We start from the raw sequence: 15,173 nt of genomic DNA, 5'->3' as shown, positions 1-15,173 counted from the left end.
TTTAAATTTATGCCAATTAATATTTATGTACAATTTTTATTATAATTCGTTATTTTATAAATTAAAATTAAAATCCCGATAATAAAAAAATAATAAAAATTATATCATTTAATTTAAATAATCAATATCTTAAACATAAACTATATTTTATAAAAAATAATTAATATGTTCATTTAATAATTTAAATTAAAATAATTAATTAAACTTAATAATATATTAATAAATAATATTCTTAAATATTTTTTAAAAAATATATTTAATTTTAAAATTAGTCTATTTTCTAATTTTATCAAAATATTTATTCATATTTATTTTTATTCTTTTATAAAATTCCTAATTTTTTACTCTAAATTTTTAAATTAAATGAAAAACCTAATTCCCAAATTGTAACCTAACCTAAACACCCCCCTTCACCTTCGCATGACACAGCCCCCACCCACCCCCTTTCCTTTCCAAAAACGCAACATACACACAGTGGGAATCAGAGAAGAGAGATCGGGAAGGGAAAGAGGGAGCCACGCTTTGCGCCGTCCAGCCCAAACCGTCGCCGCTGAACCGCCGATCTGCCTTGGAGCGTGCGAGGGAGCAAAGGCCAAGGAGAGGAAGAGCACCGTCGCGGGCTGGCCGTTGGGGGAGCATCTGCGAGCTCGCGTCATCTGCGCCGTCGCCCCATGACCGTGTCGCTGTTATGCCCTGGTGCCGTCGAGGGAAGTTGCCACCACGGTTGGAATCGCGAACTGAGGAGGAAGTCGTCGATTCTGTCACCGGCACCATGTCTCGTCACCGTTGCTGCCACCAGAGGAAACCACTGTCACTAACGCAAGGAACAGAACTCGAAGAGGGAGGCAGCGGAGGGTGATGCTGCTGTTATTGTCGCTGTGGAGGTGAACCAACGTCGTGTCTTTGCTTCCCAGAACCACCGTTGCTGCTGCCATCATCCCCTAGCTCGGTTGTCATCGCTACTGGAAACTCTGATTGCTGTTGTTGCCCGTTAGAGAGAGGAATTGTTCTGTGAAGAGAGGGCTACTGGGGTTGCTGCTGCTGGTCCTAATTCTGTTACATTGATTCTGGTCTGTTCTTTTCCTTGGTTCTGTTCTTTTTATTTAGGTTTTCATCTTCAATTTCTCCGATTCTGAGATTTTTGAATACTTTGTGATTTTTGCGTCTTTCTTTTGTGTGCTATGTGTGTGCAGCGACTATTATTTGGGTCTCGAATTGCATGACGAATTGGAATTTATTGAGCGTACAGCTGCCAATAAGCAACAACTCCAAAAACTATCTGATATGGTGAGCTTCAGCTTCTACTCTCCAATTTTCCATTTGCACTCGAGATGCTTGCATAAATGTGTGTGTGCTCCATGAGCATGAACAAAATCGAATTCTTTTAAGGTTCTGATAAATCCTCAATCATTATTGTATATTGAATTAGTTTCTGGTGAACTCTGTGATCCATGAAGATAGATTTAAGATCTGGTTACAAGGTAATACTTTAGCTCAATTTCAATTTCAATTATGTGCAGTACTATACTTTGCAACTACTGACTGCCCTTCTCACTAATTCTTCACAGAGGTATTAGTATTATAAATTCTATTTGCATTAGTTCCTCAAATTGTTAAATCATCTTTCTCATTAAAGACACTTGCTGGATTCCTCTTCAGGTTGCAGGAAGCTATATTGAACATCCCTCGTGGAATAACACAGGCTAATGGATATGCTCATGGATCGCGAGGTACAAGACTTGAAAGCTCCGCAGTCTTCTCAATAACTTTTTCAAACTTAATTGATGTATTTTCTCATACGGCTACACAATATATACTTGTTTAACCTTTCATATTTATGTTGGCTGGTTAAAATTTCAATAAATATGTTGGTGATAATTTGGTACTCTGTAAAAATATTTACCTTTGAAAATTGGAATATTCTAATATAGGTTGCCTATTGATCCTCATTTTGAAAGAAAGCTTGAAATATAATAATCAAAGTTTACCTCCAGCTCCAGGTAATAAGGAACGAAGCCTTATTGCTTCTTACTCACTTGACGTGTGAAGCTGGGGTAAACGTTTTGTTCTACTAGTATTTTTTGTATTTATTGTGTTGGATGATAGAGTGTTTGTCTTATTTAAATTTATTTAATGATTATAGGACATTCAAAATATTGTCATCTTTGAAGGTGCATTTGAGAAGATTTTGAGTATCATAAGAGGTGAAGGAAATTCAGATGGTGGAGTTGTTGTACAGGTGATATATTAATACTATCAGAAAGTTAAGTAAATTTGTTTTACGTGATTCATGATGAAGCATACTAACCCATGGTTATGGTCTCTACTTGGAACTTCCAAATTTAGATTTCCTCAAGTCTTTGTGCATACAAATATTTTTCTTTTGGGATAGATAATAGGAGTTTAGTTAAATGAGTCTTGCAGAGAGCTTACTTGTTTTGTTTCTAATTATGATGAGCTAGTTTTGTTTACAAATCAATATGATTTATTATTATTATTATTATTATTATTATTATTATTATTATTATTATTATTATTATTATTATTATTATTATTATTTGGATCCAATCAGGTTTGTTGATATCAATTTTAAAGCTGAGAGGAAGTGCTTTCTCTTTTACTCAACAGAAGGTTAGATTCATTAATACTTGAATAGTGGAATTTGTAGCTAAATCTTTTGTTGCTCTAAATTTTTTTGTTCCTTTGCCAAGTATATTGATTTTTTTGTTGAATGGAAAATTTAGGATGGGTGTATAGTTTCTGTGATGAGGATATTGATGCTTTGATAAGCATGTGGTTATGCCTTTGGTTGGTAATAAAATAGGGTTTGAATTTCAGCAGATTGTTGATATTGGCAAAACTCTGCCATTATTCATGGAGCTTCAAACCTTAGGTGACAGGATGTGAAGAACCATGCTCTGCAAAGTGTCTTGTTTTTAATGTTGCAGGTCTCATTTAATTTGAGTTGAACCGTTTGGTTATGATTTTCTCACATGTTTGTACTAACTGAACAATTTGAAATAGGTATTAGAGACAGTAAAACTCAAATTTTCTAGACAATTTTTTAGAATTGCATTAATTGACACCATATTGTTATTGTTGGTCGTCTTTTCAGGTGTGTGGCACTTATTAAAAGCTTCTTCATGAGAAAGAAGATATATGAATATGATGGAGTTTGTAATTTGTAGTTTATATTTTGGAGATTTATAATTCCTTGTTTTTCTTGTCCTATGTATCTATCTAGTTCATTAGGGTTCTCCAATGTATCGTTAGTTTGTACTTTAAAGTTTATATGTTGAAGATTTATAAAACAATCTTAGTTAAATGAAAGATATTTGAACTATCTATGTTATTATATATTATATGAATGCTGATTTGCTGAGTAAATTAGTTAATATATTAATTAAAAAATAATTACAAAATAAATAGTGTTTTGTAACTAAAGAAAAAAAATGTTACAAAATCAAGTTATATTTTGTAACAAAATTTTATGATAGGAAAAAATATATTGTTACCAAAAATCCTTTCAAGATCAAAATTTGTTACCACCTTTGTAACGGCTTCTGGTTTTTTGTATCAGAAAAAATTGTTACAAAATATGGTATTGAATTGTAACAGTTTTATTTTTCGTTACAAAAACTTTTTGTAACGGGACTTACTGCAATGGACCCTTCTTTTGTTACAAAAAACTTTTGTTTCAAAATTTCGACGTTTTGTAACAATATTTTTTGTTACAAATGCGCCTTTTTCTTGTAGTGCAAGGAAATAAATCCAGGCCTAAGCGGCTAAATCAAGATGTCCTTAACCATGTGCTTGTGGCATGAAGGTCCAAGTGAATAGCTTGAGACAGAGTGGTTAAAGTCGTGATCCAAAGCAAAAAGGGTGTGCTTAAGAGCTCTGGACACCTCTAACTGGGGACTTTAGCAAAGCTGAGTCACAATCTGAAAAGGTTCACCCAGTCATGTGTCTGTGGCATTTTTGTATCCGGTGGTAATACTATAAAACAAAGTGCTTAGGGCCACGACCAAGACTCATAAAGTAGCTGTGTTCAAGAATCAACATACTTAACTAGGAGAATCAATAACACTATCTGAACTCTGAGTTCCTATGGATGTCAATCATTCTAAACTTTAAAGGATAAAGTGAGATGCCAAAACTGTTCAGAAGCAAAAAGCTACTAGTCCCGCTCATCTGATTAGAACTAAGCTTCATTGATATTTTCAGATTTATAGTATATTCTCTTCTTTTTATCCTATTTGATTTTCAGTTGCTTGGGGATAAGCAACAATTTAAGTTTGGTGTTGTGATGAGCGGATAATTTATACGCTTTTTGGCATTGTTTTTAGGTAGTTTTTAGTAAGATCTACTTTTAGGGATGTTTTTATTAGTTTTTATGCAAAATTCACATTTCTGGACTTTACTATGACTTTGTGTATTTTTTTGTGATTTCAGGTATCTTCTGGCTGAAATTGAGGGACCTGAGCAAAAATCTGATAGGAGGCTGAAAAAGGACTACAGATGCTGTTGGATTCTGACCTCCCTTCACTATATTATAGTGAAGGACTACAGATGCTGTTGGTGCACTCTCAATTGCGTTGGAAGTAGATATCCAGGGCTTTACAGCAATATATTATAGTCCATTCTTTATTTGAGTTTCAACGATGCAAACTGGCATTCAACGCCAGTTCCATGCTGCATTATGGAGTAAAACGCCAGAAACTCGTCACAAACCAGAGTTAAACGCCAAAAACACGTTACAACTTGGCGTTCGATCCCAAGAGAAGCCTCTGCACGTGTATAGCTCAAGCTCAGCCCAAGCAACACCAAAGTGGGCCCCGAAAGTGGATTTCTGCACTAAGACTTATTTTTGTAAACCCTAGTAACTAGTCTAGTATAAATAGAACTTTTTACTATTGTATTAGACATCTTGGTATCTATCTTTGGACGTTTAGTTCTTAGACTTACGGGGCTGGCCATTTGGCCATGCCTGGACCTTTATCACTTATGTATTTTCAACGGTGGAGTTTCTACACACCATAGATTAAGGTGTGGAGCTCTGCTGTTCCTCGAATATTAATGTAATTACTATTGTTCTTCTATTCAATTCAACTTATTCTTATTCTAAGATATCCTCTGCACTTCAACATGATGGATGTGATGATCTGTGACCCTCATCATCATTTTCACCTATGAACGCGTGCCTGACAACCACTCCCGTTCTACCTTAGATCGAGCGCGTATCTCTTAGCCTCCATTCTGAAAGATCGGAGTCTTCGTGGTATAAGCTAGAATTATTGGCGGCCATTCCTAAGATCCAGAAAGTCTAAACCTTTTCTGTGGTATTCCGAGTAGCTAGGATCTGAGATGGGATGACTGTGACGAGCTTCAAACACCCGAGTGTTGGGTGTAGTGACAGATGCAAAAGAATCACTGGATTCTATTCCAATACAATCGAGAACCGACAGATGATTAGCCGTGCTGTGATAGAGCATTTGGACCATTTTCACTGAGAGGATGGGAAGTAGCCATTAACAATGGTGACGCCCTATATACAGCTTGCCATGGAAAGGAGTATGAAGGATTGGATGAAGGCAGTAGGAAAGCAGAGATTCAACAAGAACAAAGCATCTCTATGCATTTATCTGAAATTCTCACCAATGGATTACATAAGTATCTCTATCTCTATTTTATGCTTTATTTATCTTCATATTCAAAAACCATTATAACTATTATTATCCGCCTGACTGAGATTTACAAGATGACCATAGCTTGCTTCATATCGACAATCTCCGTGGGATCGACCCTTACTCACGTAAGGTATTACTTGGACGACCCAGTGCACTTGCTGGTTAGTTGTGTGAAGTTGGGACAAAGTGTGATTCACGTTTGAGAGCTCCAAGTCTTTGGCACCATTGTTGATGATCACAATTTCATGCACCACGCCTGCTACTGGTTCTATCTGGGACAGGTGATCAGCTACCTAGTTTTCTGTCCCCTTTCTGTCTCTTATTTCTATATCAAACTCTTGCAGAAGCGACACCCATCTTATGAGCCTGGGTTTTGAATCCTGCTTTGTGAGGAGATATTTTAGAGCAGCATGGTCAGTGTACACAATCACTTTTGATCCCACTAAATAAGATCTGAACTTGTCAATGGCATAAACCACTGCAAGCAACTCTTTTTCTGTGATTGTGTAATTCTTCTGTGCGTCATTCAGAACACGACTAGCATAGTAAATAACATACAGAAGCTTATTATGCCTTTGTCTCAATATGGCACCAATGGCATGGTCACTGGCATCACACATTAGTTCAAATGGTAATGCCCAGTCTGGTGCAAAAATGACTAGTGCTGTGACCAACTTAGCTTTTAGAGTTTCAAATGCCTGTAGACACTCTGTGTCAAAGATAAATGGTGTGTCAGCAACTAGCAGATAGCTCAGAGGTTTTGCAATTTTTGAAAAATCCTTTATAAACCTCCTATAGAATCCTGCATTCCCCAAAAAGCTTCTGATTGCGTTAACATTGGTAGGTGGGGGTAATTTTTCAATCACTTCTACCTTAGCTTGATCCACCTCTATTCCCTTGTTCAAAATTTTTGCCCAAGGACAATTCCTTCAGTCACCATAAAGTGACATTTCTCCTAGTTTAAAACCAGGTTAGTCTCTTGGCACCTTTTCAGAACAACTGCTAGGTGATCAAGACAAGAGCTAAATGAGTCTCCAAATACTAAGAAGTCATCCATGAAGACTTCCAAAAATTTCTCTACCATATCAGAGAAAATAGAGAGCATGCACCTCTAAAAGGTTGCAGGTGCATTGCACAGACCAAATGGCATCCTTCTGTAGGCAAATACTCCAGATGGACATGTGAATGTTGTTTTCTCTTGGTCTTTAAGATCTACTGCAATTTGGTTGTAACCTGAATAACCATCCAAAAAGCAGTAGTATTCATGACTTGCTAGTCTTTCCAGCATCTGGTCTATGAATGGTAAAGAAAAATGATCCTTTCTGGTGGCTGTATTGAGTCTTCTATAGTCAATAAACATACGTCACCCTGTAACTGTTCTTGTAGGAACCAGTTCATTCTTTTCATTATGAACCACTATCACACCTCCCTTCTTGGGGACAACTTGGACAGGGCTCACCCAGGGGCTGTCAGAAATAGGATAAATAATTCCAGCCTCTAGTAACTTAGTGACCTCTTTCTGCGCCACCTTCTTCATGGCTGGATTTAGCCGCCTTTGTGGTTGAACCACTTGCTTAGCATCATCCTCCAATAAGATCTTGTGCATGCATCTTGCTGGGCTAATGCCCTTAAGATCACTTATGGACCACCCAAGAGCTGTCTTGTGTGTCCTTAGCACCTGAATTAGTGCTTTCTCTTCCTGTGGCTCTAAAGCAGAGCTTATGATCACGGGAAAAGTGTCATCTTCTCCCAGAAATACATATTTCAGGAATGGTGGTAGTGGTTTAAGCTCGGGTTTAGGAGGCTTATCCTCTTACTGAGGAGTTTTCAGAGTTTTTTCAGTTCTCTCTGGTTCCTCCAGATCAGGCTGAACATCTTTAAGAACGTCCTCTAGCTCTGATTCGAGACTCTCAGTTATATTGACCTCTTCCACCAAGGAGTCAATAATATCAGTGCTCAGGCAGTCTTTTGGTGTGTTTGAATGTTGCATTGCTTTGACAGCATTCAACTTGAACTCGTCCTCATTGACTCTCAGGGTTATCTCCCCTTTTTGGACGTCAATGAAGGTTTGTCCAGTTGCTAGGAAAGGTCTTCCTAGAATGAGAGTTGCACTCTTGTACTCCTCCATTTCCAGTACTACAAAGTCAGTAGGAAAGGCAAATGGCCCAATCTTGACGATCATGTCCTCAATTATGCCTGATGGGATCTTAATGGAGCCATCAGCAAGTTGGAGGCATATCTGGGTTGGTTTAACTTCATCAGTCAAACCAAACTTTCTGATAGTAGATGCAGGTATTAGATTGATACTTGCCCCAAGATCACATAGAGCTGTCTTGGTACAAGCAACCTCTAATGTGCATGGTATCATAAAGCTTCCGGGATCTCTAAGCTTCTCTGGTAAGCTTTTCAGAATGACTGCACTGCATTCTTCAGTGAGAAAAACTTTTTCAGTTTCTCTCCAATCCTTCTTTTGACTTAAGATCTCTTTCATGAACTTAGCATAAGAGGGTATTTGCTCAAGTGCCTCTGCAAATGGAATCTTTATTTCAAGAGTCCTTAGATAGTCTGCAAAGCGGGCAAATTGTTTATCCTATTCCGCTTGGCGGAGTTTCTGAGGATAAGGCATCTTGGCTTTGTATTCTTCAACCTTAGTTGCTGCAGGTTTATTTCCTACAAAAGTGGTTGGAGAAGCCTGCTTAAGAGGGTTGTTATCAGCACTTGCAGGTGTTTGATCTCTTAGTGGCGTTTGAACGCCAGAATCGGGTGCTGCATGGGCGTTTAATGCCAGATTGCCATCCTTTTCTAGCGTTTGGACGCCAGAATTGGCCGTCCCTTGGGCGTTTAATGCCAACTGTCCACCCTTCTTTGGCGTTTGAACGCCAGCATCATTCTTCTCAGGGCTCTTACTGTCCTCAGAGGGATTTTGGGTAGCGGTTTGGTTATCCTTTGTCAGTTGTTCCTTTCTTGATTTTCTGTTGCCTTGGATTAATACATTCAGTGTCTTTCCATTCCTTAATTGAACAGCTTGGCATTCTTCTATTATCTGTTTTAGTGTCTTGGAGCATCTCTTTGAATTCTTCAAACTGTTTTGTTATGATGAGCAATTGCAGATTGAGTTCAGCAACTTGTTCTTGAGGACTAGGTTCAGTGGATACTTCTTTAGCCTCTTCTTTCATTGAGGACTTACTTCTTAGGTACAGATGCTGATTTCTAGCAACTGTATCAATGAGTTTTTGAGCCTCTTCAATTGTCTTTTTCATGTGTATAAATCCACCAGCTGAGTGGTCTAGAGATGTCTGGGCCTTTTCAGTAAGCCCGTAGTAGAAGATGTCTAACTGCATCCACTCTGAAAACATTTCAGAGGGGCATTTCCTTAGCATCCCTTTGTACCTCTCCCAAGCATTATAAAGAGATTCATTATCCTCTTGTTTAAAGCATTGGATGTCCAGCCTTAGCTGTGTCATCCTTTTTGGAGGGAAATATTGATTCAGAAATTTGTTTGATAACTGTTTCCATGTTCTTATGCTTGCTGTGGGTTGGTTATTTAACCACCTCTTAGCTTAATCTTTTATAGCAAATAGAAACAGTAATAATCTGTAGACATCCTGATCCACTTCTTTATCACGTACTGTGTCAGCAATTTATAAGAATTGTGCTAGAAACTCAGTAGGTTCTTCTTGTGGAATACCGGAATACTGGAAATTTTGCTGCACCATGATAATAAGCTAAGGGTTTAGATCAAAGTTGTTGGCTCTTATGAGGGGTATACAGATACTACTCCCATATACAGCAGTAGTGGGGTTAGCATATGACCCCAAAGTCCTTCTAGACTGTTCATTTTTACTTAGCTCCATGATGGAGAAAGCGATATGATGTGGGTTGTAAATAAAAAATTTATTCCTATTTTTTTTTTAATTTAACAAAATTGAAAATAAAGTAAATAAATAAAAGGATGCAAATTTCGAAAATAATAAATAAATAAAATAAAAAAATAAAAAAAGGAAATAAACGAAATTAGAAAACTAACTTAATTAATTAATTAAAAAGATTTGAAAATTTTTGGGTGAGGATTTTCGAAAAATGAAGAGAGAGAAGGTGGTTAGGAAGTTTTGAAAAAGATATGTCTTAAAATTAAAGATACTTGTAAGAAAATAAATAAAAGAAAAGATTTGAAAAAGATATGATTTGAGGAATTGAGATTAGAAAAGATAAGTTAGGTAAGAGAAGATAAGTTTTTAAATTAAAAAGTTTTGAAATTTAAATTTTAAATTTGAAAATTAAATTTTGAATTTTAAATTTTGAAATTTAAATTTTGAATTTTGAATTTTGAAAAAGTCAACAATATAAGATAAAGATTTGAAAAAGATTTAAATTTTGAAAAGGTTTAATTTTGAAATTTGAATTTTGAATTTGAAATAAGATAAGATAAGATTTTGAAAAAGATATGATTTTTGAAAAAGATTTGATTTTTTTGAGATTTAAAACTAAGATAAGATAAAATTTTTAAAATAAAAATATGAATTTTTAATGTAAATTTCGAAAAAATCAATTAAAATTAAAGAGAAAATATATTTTTGACTTTAATGAGGAAAGAGAAAAACAATAAAATGACACCAAACTTAGAATTTTTAGATCAAAAGAAGGAAAACAAACAAGAACGCTTTGAATGTTAAGATGAACACCAAGAACACTTTGAAGATCAAGATGAACACCAAGAAAAAATTTTTGAAAATTTTTAAGGAATTAAAAACACAAAGGACACCAAACTTGAAAATTTTTATACTTTGGACACTAATAATTTGAAAATGCACAAGAAAAATAAGAAAAAATACAAAACAAGAAAAACTAAAGATCAAACAAGGAAATAAACAAGAACAACTTGAAGATCAAGAAAGAACAAGGAACATATAATTCGAAAAATTGAAGGAAAATAAAAACATGCAATTGACACGAAACTTAAAACATGAAACTAAACTCAAACAGAAGACTAAATTATGAGGTTACTGTTTTTAAAAATTTATTAAAATTTTTGAAAAAAAAAAGAAATCTAGGAAAAGAAAATAAGGATTTTAAAATTTTAACCAAAAACAATAATAGAAGATTCAATTTTAGTGACTCTAAACCAAAAAGATAAATTTTTCCTAATCTAAGCAACATGATAAACCGTCAGTTGTCCAAACTCGAACAATCCCCGGCAACGGCGCCAAAAACTTAGTGCACGAAATTGTAAATCACACTTTTCACAACTCGTACAACTAACCATCAAGTGCACTGGGTCGTCCAAGTAATACCTTACGTGAGTAAGGGTCGATCCCACAGAGATTGCCGGCTTGAAGCAAGCTATGGTTATCTTGTAAATCTTAGTTAGGAGATTAATAATAAAAATGATTTTGTTATGAAAAGTAAATAACATTAATTAAAAGGTGCTTGTGATTCAGTAATGAGGAACAGGTTGAGGTTCCGGAGATGCTCTGTCATCTGAATCTCTGCTTTCCTACTGTCTTCTTCTCCAAACACGCATGGCTTCCTTCCATGGCAGGCTGTATGATCCTCTCAGTGAAAAATACCAGGCACAGTCTCTGTACGGCTAATCAACTATCGAATTTCTCGTCTCGGATGAAAAATACCATGTACAGCTACCGCACAGCTAATCATCTGTCGGTTCCCACTAGCGTCGGAATAGGATCTCTCTATCCTTTTGTACATTGTCACTACGCCGAACATTCGTAGGTTTGAAGCTCGTCACAGTCATCTCTTTCTAGATCCTACTCAGAATACCACAGACAAGTTTTAGACTTTCTGGATCCCAGGAATGCTGCCAATTGGTTCTAGCCTCTACCCCGAAGATTCTGATCTCACGGACTCGGTCCGTGAATCAGAGACCCAAGAGATACGCACTCAAGCTGTCGCCCAGTGACTACGTTGAACTCATATAGAACGGGAGTGGTTATCAGGCACGCGTTCATAAATGTGATAATAATGATGAGTGTCACGGATCATCATCTTCTCCGGATTGAAGTACGAATGAGTATCTTAGAATAGAATCAAGCGTGATTGAATAGAAAACAGTAGTAATTGCATTAATCCATTGAGACACAACAGAGCTCATCACCCCCACCAATGGGGTTTAGAGACTCATGCCGTTAGAGATACAATGTAAAATAAAATTGTCATGAGTTACAAAATAAATCTCTAAAAGTAGTTTTTATACTAAAGTAGTAACTTAGGTTTTCAGAAATTGAGTAACAAAGTGCAGATAGTGCAGAAATCCACTTTCGGGGCCCACTTGGTGTGTGCTTAGGCTGAGCATTAAAGCTTTTTCGTGCTTAGGCCATCCTTGGAGTTAAACGCCACCCAGGGTGCCAATTTGGGTGTTAAACGCCGGTTTTAGTGCCAGTTCTAGCGTTTTACGCCAGAAAGTTTTAGGCTGGCTTTTGACGCCAATTTGGGCCATCAAATCTCAGAAAAAGTATGGACTATTATATATTTCTGGAAAGCTCAAGATGTCTACTTTTCAACAGAATTAAGAGCGCACCAATTGGATCTCTGTAGCTCCAGAAAATTTATTTTGAGTGCAGAAGGGTCAGAATTCAACAGCATCTGCAGTCCTTTCTCAACCTCTGAATCAGATTTTTGCTCAGGTCCTTCAATTTCAGCCAGAAAATACGTAAAATTACAGAAAAATACACAAACTCATAGTAAAGCCCAGAAATATGATTTTTGAATAAAAACTAATTAAATTATAATAAAAAGTAACTAAAATGTACTAAAAACTATGTAAAAATAATGCTAAAAAGGGTATAAATTATCTGGTCATCAACAACATATATATAAACTATAAAGTACCTTTTAGAAAAATTGTAACAATTTTTTGATATTTTTATATTAAAATACAGATTAATATTATTAAATATTTTTAATATATATTTTAATTGTATAAAGTATGTAAAACCCGGTTAATTAACGGCTAATTAATCCATAAATGAGAATTTATTCTAGAAAGCCTAAAATGTAATTTTTATGGCTAAATGTGATAGAGGAGATTGAGACGAGAATTTTGGTACCAATTTTATAGAATTCGGACCAAGATTGGACCGAACGGGCCAAACCGGGCCAACCGGACCCAAAGTGGGCCCTTGGCCCAACATAACTAAACCAAAACCCTAGTTTTCAGCACTCTCTCTCCTCACAACACTCATTTCACGCTGAAATTAGAGAGGAAATGGGGGAAGAACACTCCCTCAACCTTCTATCTCTCACTTGATTTTCAAACCACCATAACTTTTGATCTAGAGCTCCGATTGCCGCTCCGTTTGCGGCCATGCGTTCACCCCGGAGAGCTCTACAAAACCCATACAATTAATCTTGATGTAAGCCACGTTTTGCTCTTCGAAATTCCAGCCTTGTTTTCGAGTTTTATGAGCAAAAATGTTGAGATTTTGGGCTCTTTGATGTTATAGGACCCAACTCTCTTGAAGGAGAAGGTTAATCTTGTCTCCTTGGACCTTGGGTGTGGTAAGATTCTCAACCCTAGTGTAATTTTTTGTTCTATGATGTTTGGGTATTGAGATGTTGTGTATGGGTATGATGATTGCGGCTTAGGTTGTGTATATGTGAATATTGGAGCTTGATTGGTGATTTTGAAAAGCTTGAAAAAGGGATTTGGTGGTGAAAAATCTGTTCTTGGAGGTATTGAGGCCTTGAGAGCTTGTGAATAAGTGGTTTGGAAGTGCTCCGGTTGAGCTTGGGAAATCGGCTAAGGTATGGTTTCGGTTTCCCATATCTAATATGTAATGTGGTAGGAAATACTTAGGCTAGAGGCCCTAAGATAAGCATTGAATGGTTGATGTTGTTGAATGATTGAGATATATGATGTGGTCATATATGTGATGATGATTAATGATGCCTTGGTGGTATGATGTATGAGAAATATGCATGTTGTGATATATGCTTGATGATTGGTTATGGTTGAATTGTGGGTTGAACCATGTTGATGGTGAGTATGATATTGATTGTGTACAATAATGATTTACTGGGATTGGTGTTGTTGAAATTGGCATGAGGAAGAGTATATGATATGTCAATATATTTGAGTTTGAGCCACTTGGGTGAAGTGGGTTAAAATGATGAGATAGTGATTTTATAAAATGTGGTAAAGTCTCAATGTGTGAGTTGAGGAGGCTTGATGTTGGATTTAATATATTTTGATTGATTTCAAAGAAAAGGGATGAAACTGGCATGTTTTGATTGATTTTGAAAAGAGTTGGAAATGGCTTGTTTTGAAAATGGCACTTTGTGGTTTTTATAAAAAACATGGTTTTTGGGCATACTTTGACGGGACATAACTTAGACTACGAATCTCTGTTTTGTGCCAAATCTATTTAGAAATGAAATTGAATCTGGGATGTCCATGCCGTTCGAAGAACGGGTGAAAAATGATTTAAAATGAGGAAGTTATGTCCGTTGGAAGATTGGGGTTTAAATCTGTGAATTCTGCAGCTTTTAACTTGGAAAATTTTTAGCAGAATAACCCCTTGCGCGTAGGCGCACTTGGCGCGTATGCGCCGGTCTTCCAGAAAGCGCCATCCACGCGTGCGCATGATGTGCGCGGGTGCGCCGATTGTGTTGCACCCAATGCCCAGCCATTTTCCAGAGAGTTATGCCAGAACTGTGCCAGTGTTGTGCCTAGGGCACAAGAACACCCACGCGTACGCGTGATTGACGCGTACGCGTCGATTGGCAAACTTTTAATCCACGTGTTAGCGTGCATGACGCTTGCGCGTGGATGAAGTTTTTGAGGCCATCCACGCGTGCGCGTGGAGTGCGCATACGCGTGGCCCTGTTTTCATCCCAAAGTTGATTTTTGAGTTTTGAAAGCCAAATTTCATACTTCTAATCCTCCGATCTCACCACTTATATCTTAAATCATTAAGATATGTCTAGCTATGAGAAGAAAGGCTTGTGAATGTGGTAACTTACGAGTGAAGCAAGGGAAAATGAATGATCATTGAGGATCAAGCATGATTATGTGAGATGCGGAGGATGGTGGTGGAAGTGCTTGTTATGCCATGGGCCGAAAGGCTGTAATTGTTAATGAAGCGGCTGGTTATGGATTTAACCGTGAGCCGGGTGGCTGGTTATGGATTTAACCGTGAGCCGGAATAGCTGTGTATGCTATGAATATTGGCTGGTTCTAGATTGAACCGTGAGCCGGAATAGCTGTGTATGCTATGAATATTGGCTGTGTATGATATGAATATTGGCTGGTTATGGATTTAATCGTGAGCCAGAATGGCTGTGTATGATATGAATATTGGCTGGTTCTGGACTGAACCGTGAGCCGGATGGTATCATCAGCCACTAGGGACAGGCATTCATCATATGCATACTATATGAATTGTTTGAGATTGCCTATTTGACTGCATATTACTTGCTAATTGTCTAAATGCCTTACTTGTTCCTAATTGTATATTTCTTGCTTGATAT

General features: G+C 36.9%; 1 long non-coding RNA gene across 3 annotated transcripts; it reads left to right on the top strand.

Moving 5' to 3' along the window:
* Nucleotides 1–378: 378 nt before the first annotated feature.
* Nucleotides 379–3,343, top strand: LOC112803302 (uncharacterized). 3 transcript variants are annotated; one of them, XR_011881833.1, is made up of 7 exons: nt 379–1,070; nt 1,194–1,287; nt 1,430–1,730; nt 2,172–2,239; nt 2,573–2,631; nt 2,842–2,948; nt 3,116–3,343. It is a non-coding gene; the product is annotated as an uncharacterized lncRNA (long non-coding RNA). The 3 variants fall into 3 exon arrangements; XR_011881832.1 differs by having other exon boundaries at nt 2,144–2,239; XR_011881834.1 differs by having other exon boundaries at nt 2,144–2,239; nt 2,839–2,948.
* Nucleotides 3,344–15,173: the final 11,830 nt, after the last annotated feature.

The sequence above is a fragment of the Arachis hypogaea genome, chromosome 5 (genome assembly GCF_003086295.3).
Source record: "Arachis hypogaea cultivar Tifrunner chromosome 5, arahy.Tifrunner.gnm2.J5K5, whole genome shotgun sequence".
In the NCBI taxonomy this organism is placed as follows: domain Eukaryota; kingdom Viridiplantae; phylum Streptophyta; class Magnoliopsida; order Fabales; family Fabaceae; genus Arachis; species Arachis hypogaea.
The sequence above is the reverse complement of the archived record's forward strand: the minus strand, read 5'-3'. Positions and strand labels throughout refer to the sequence as shown.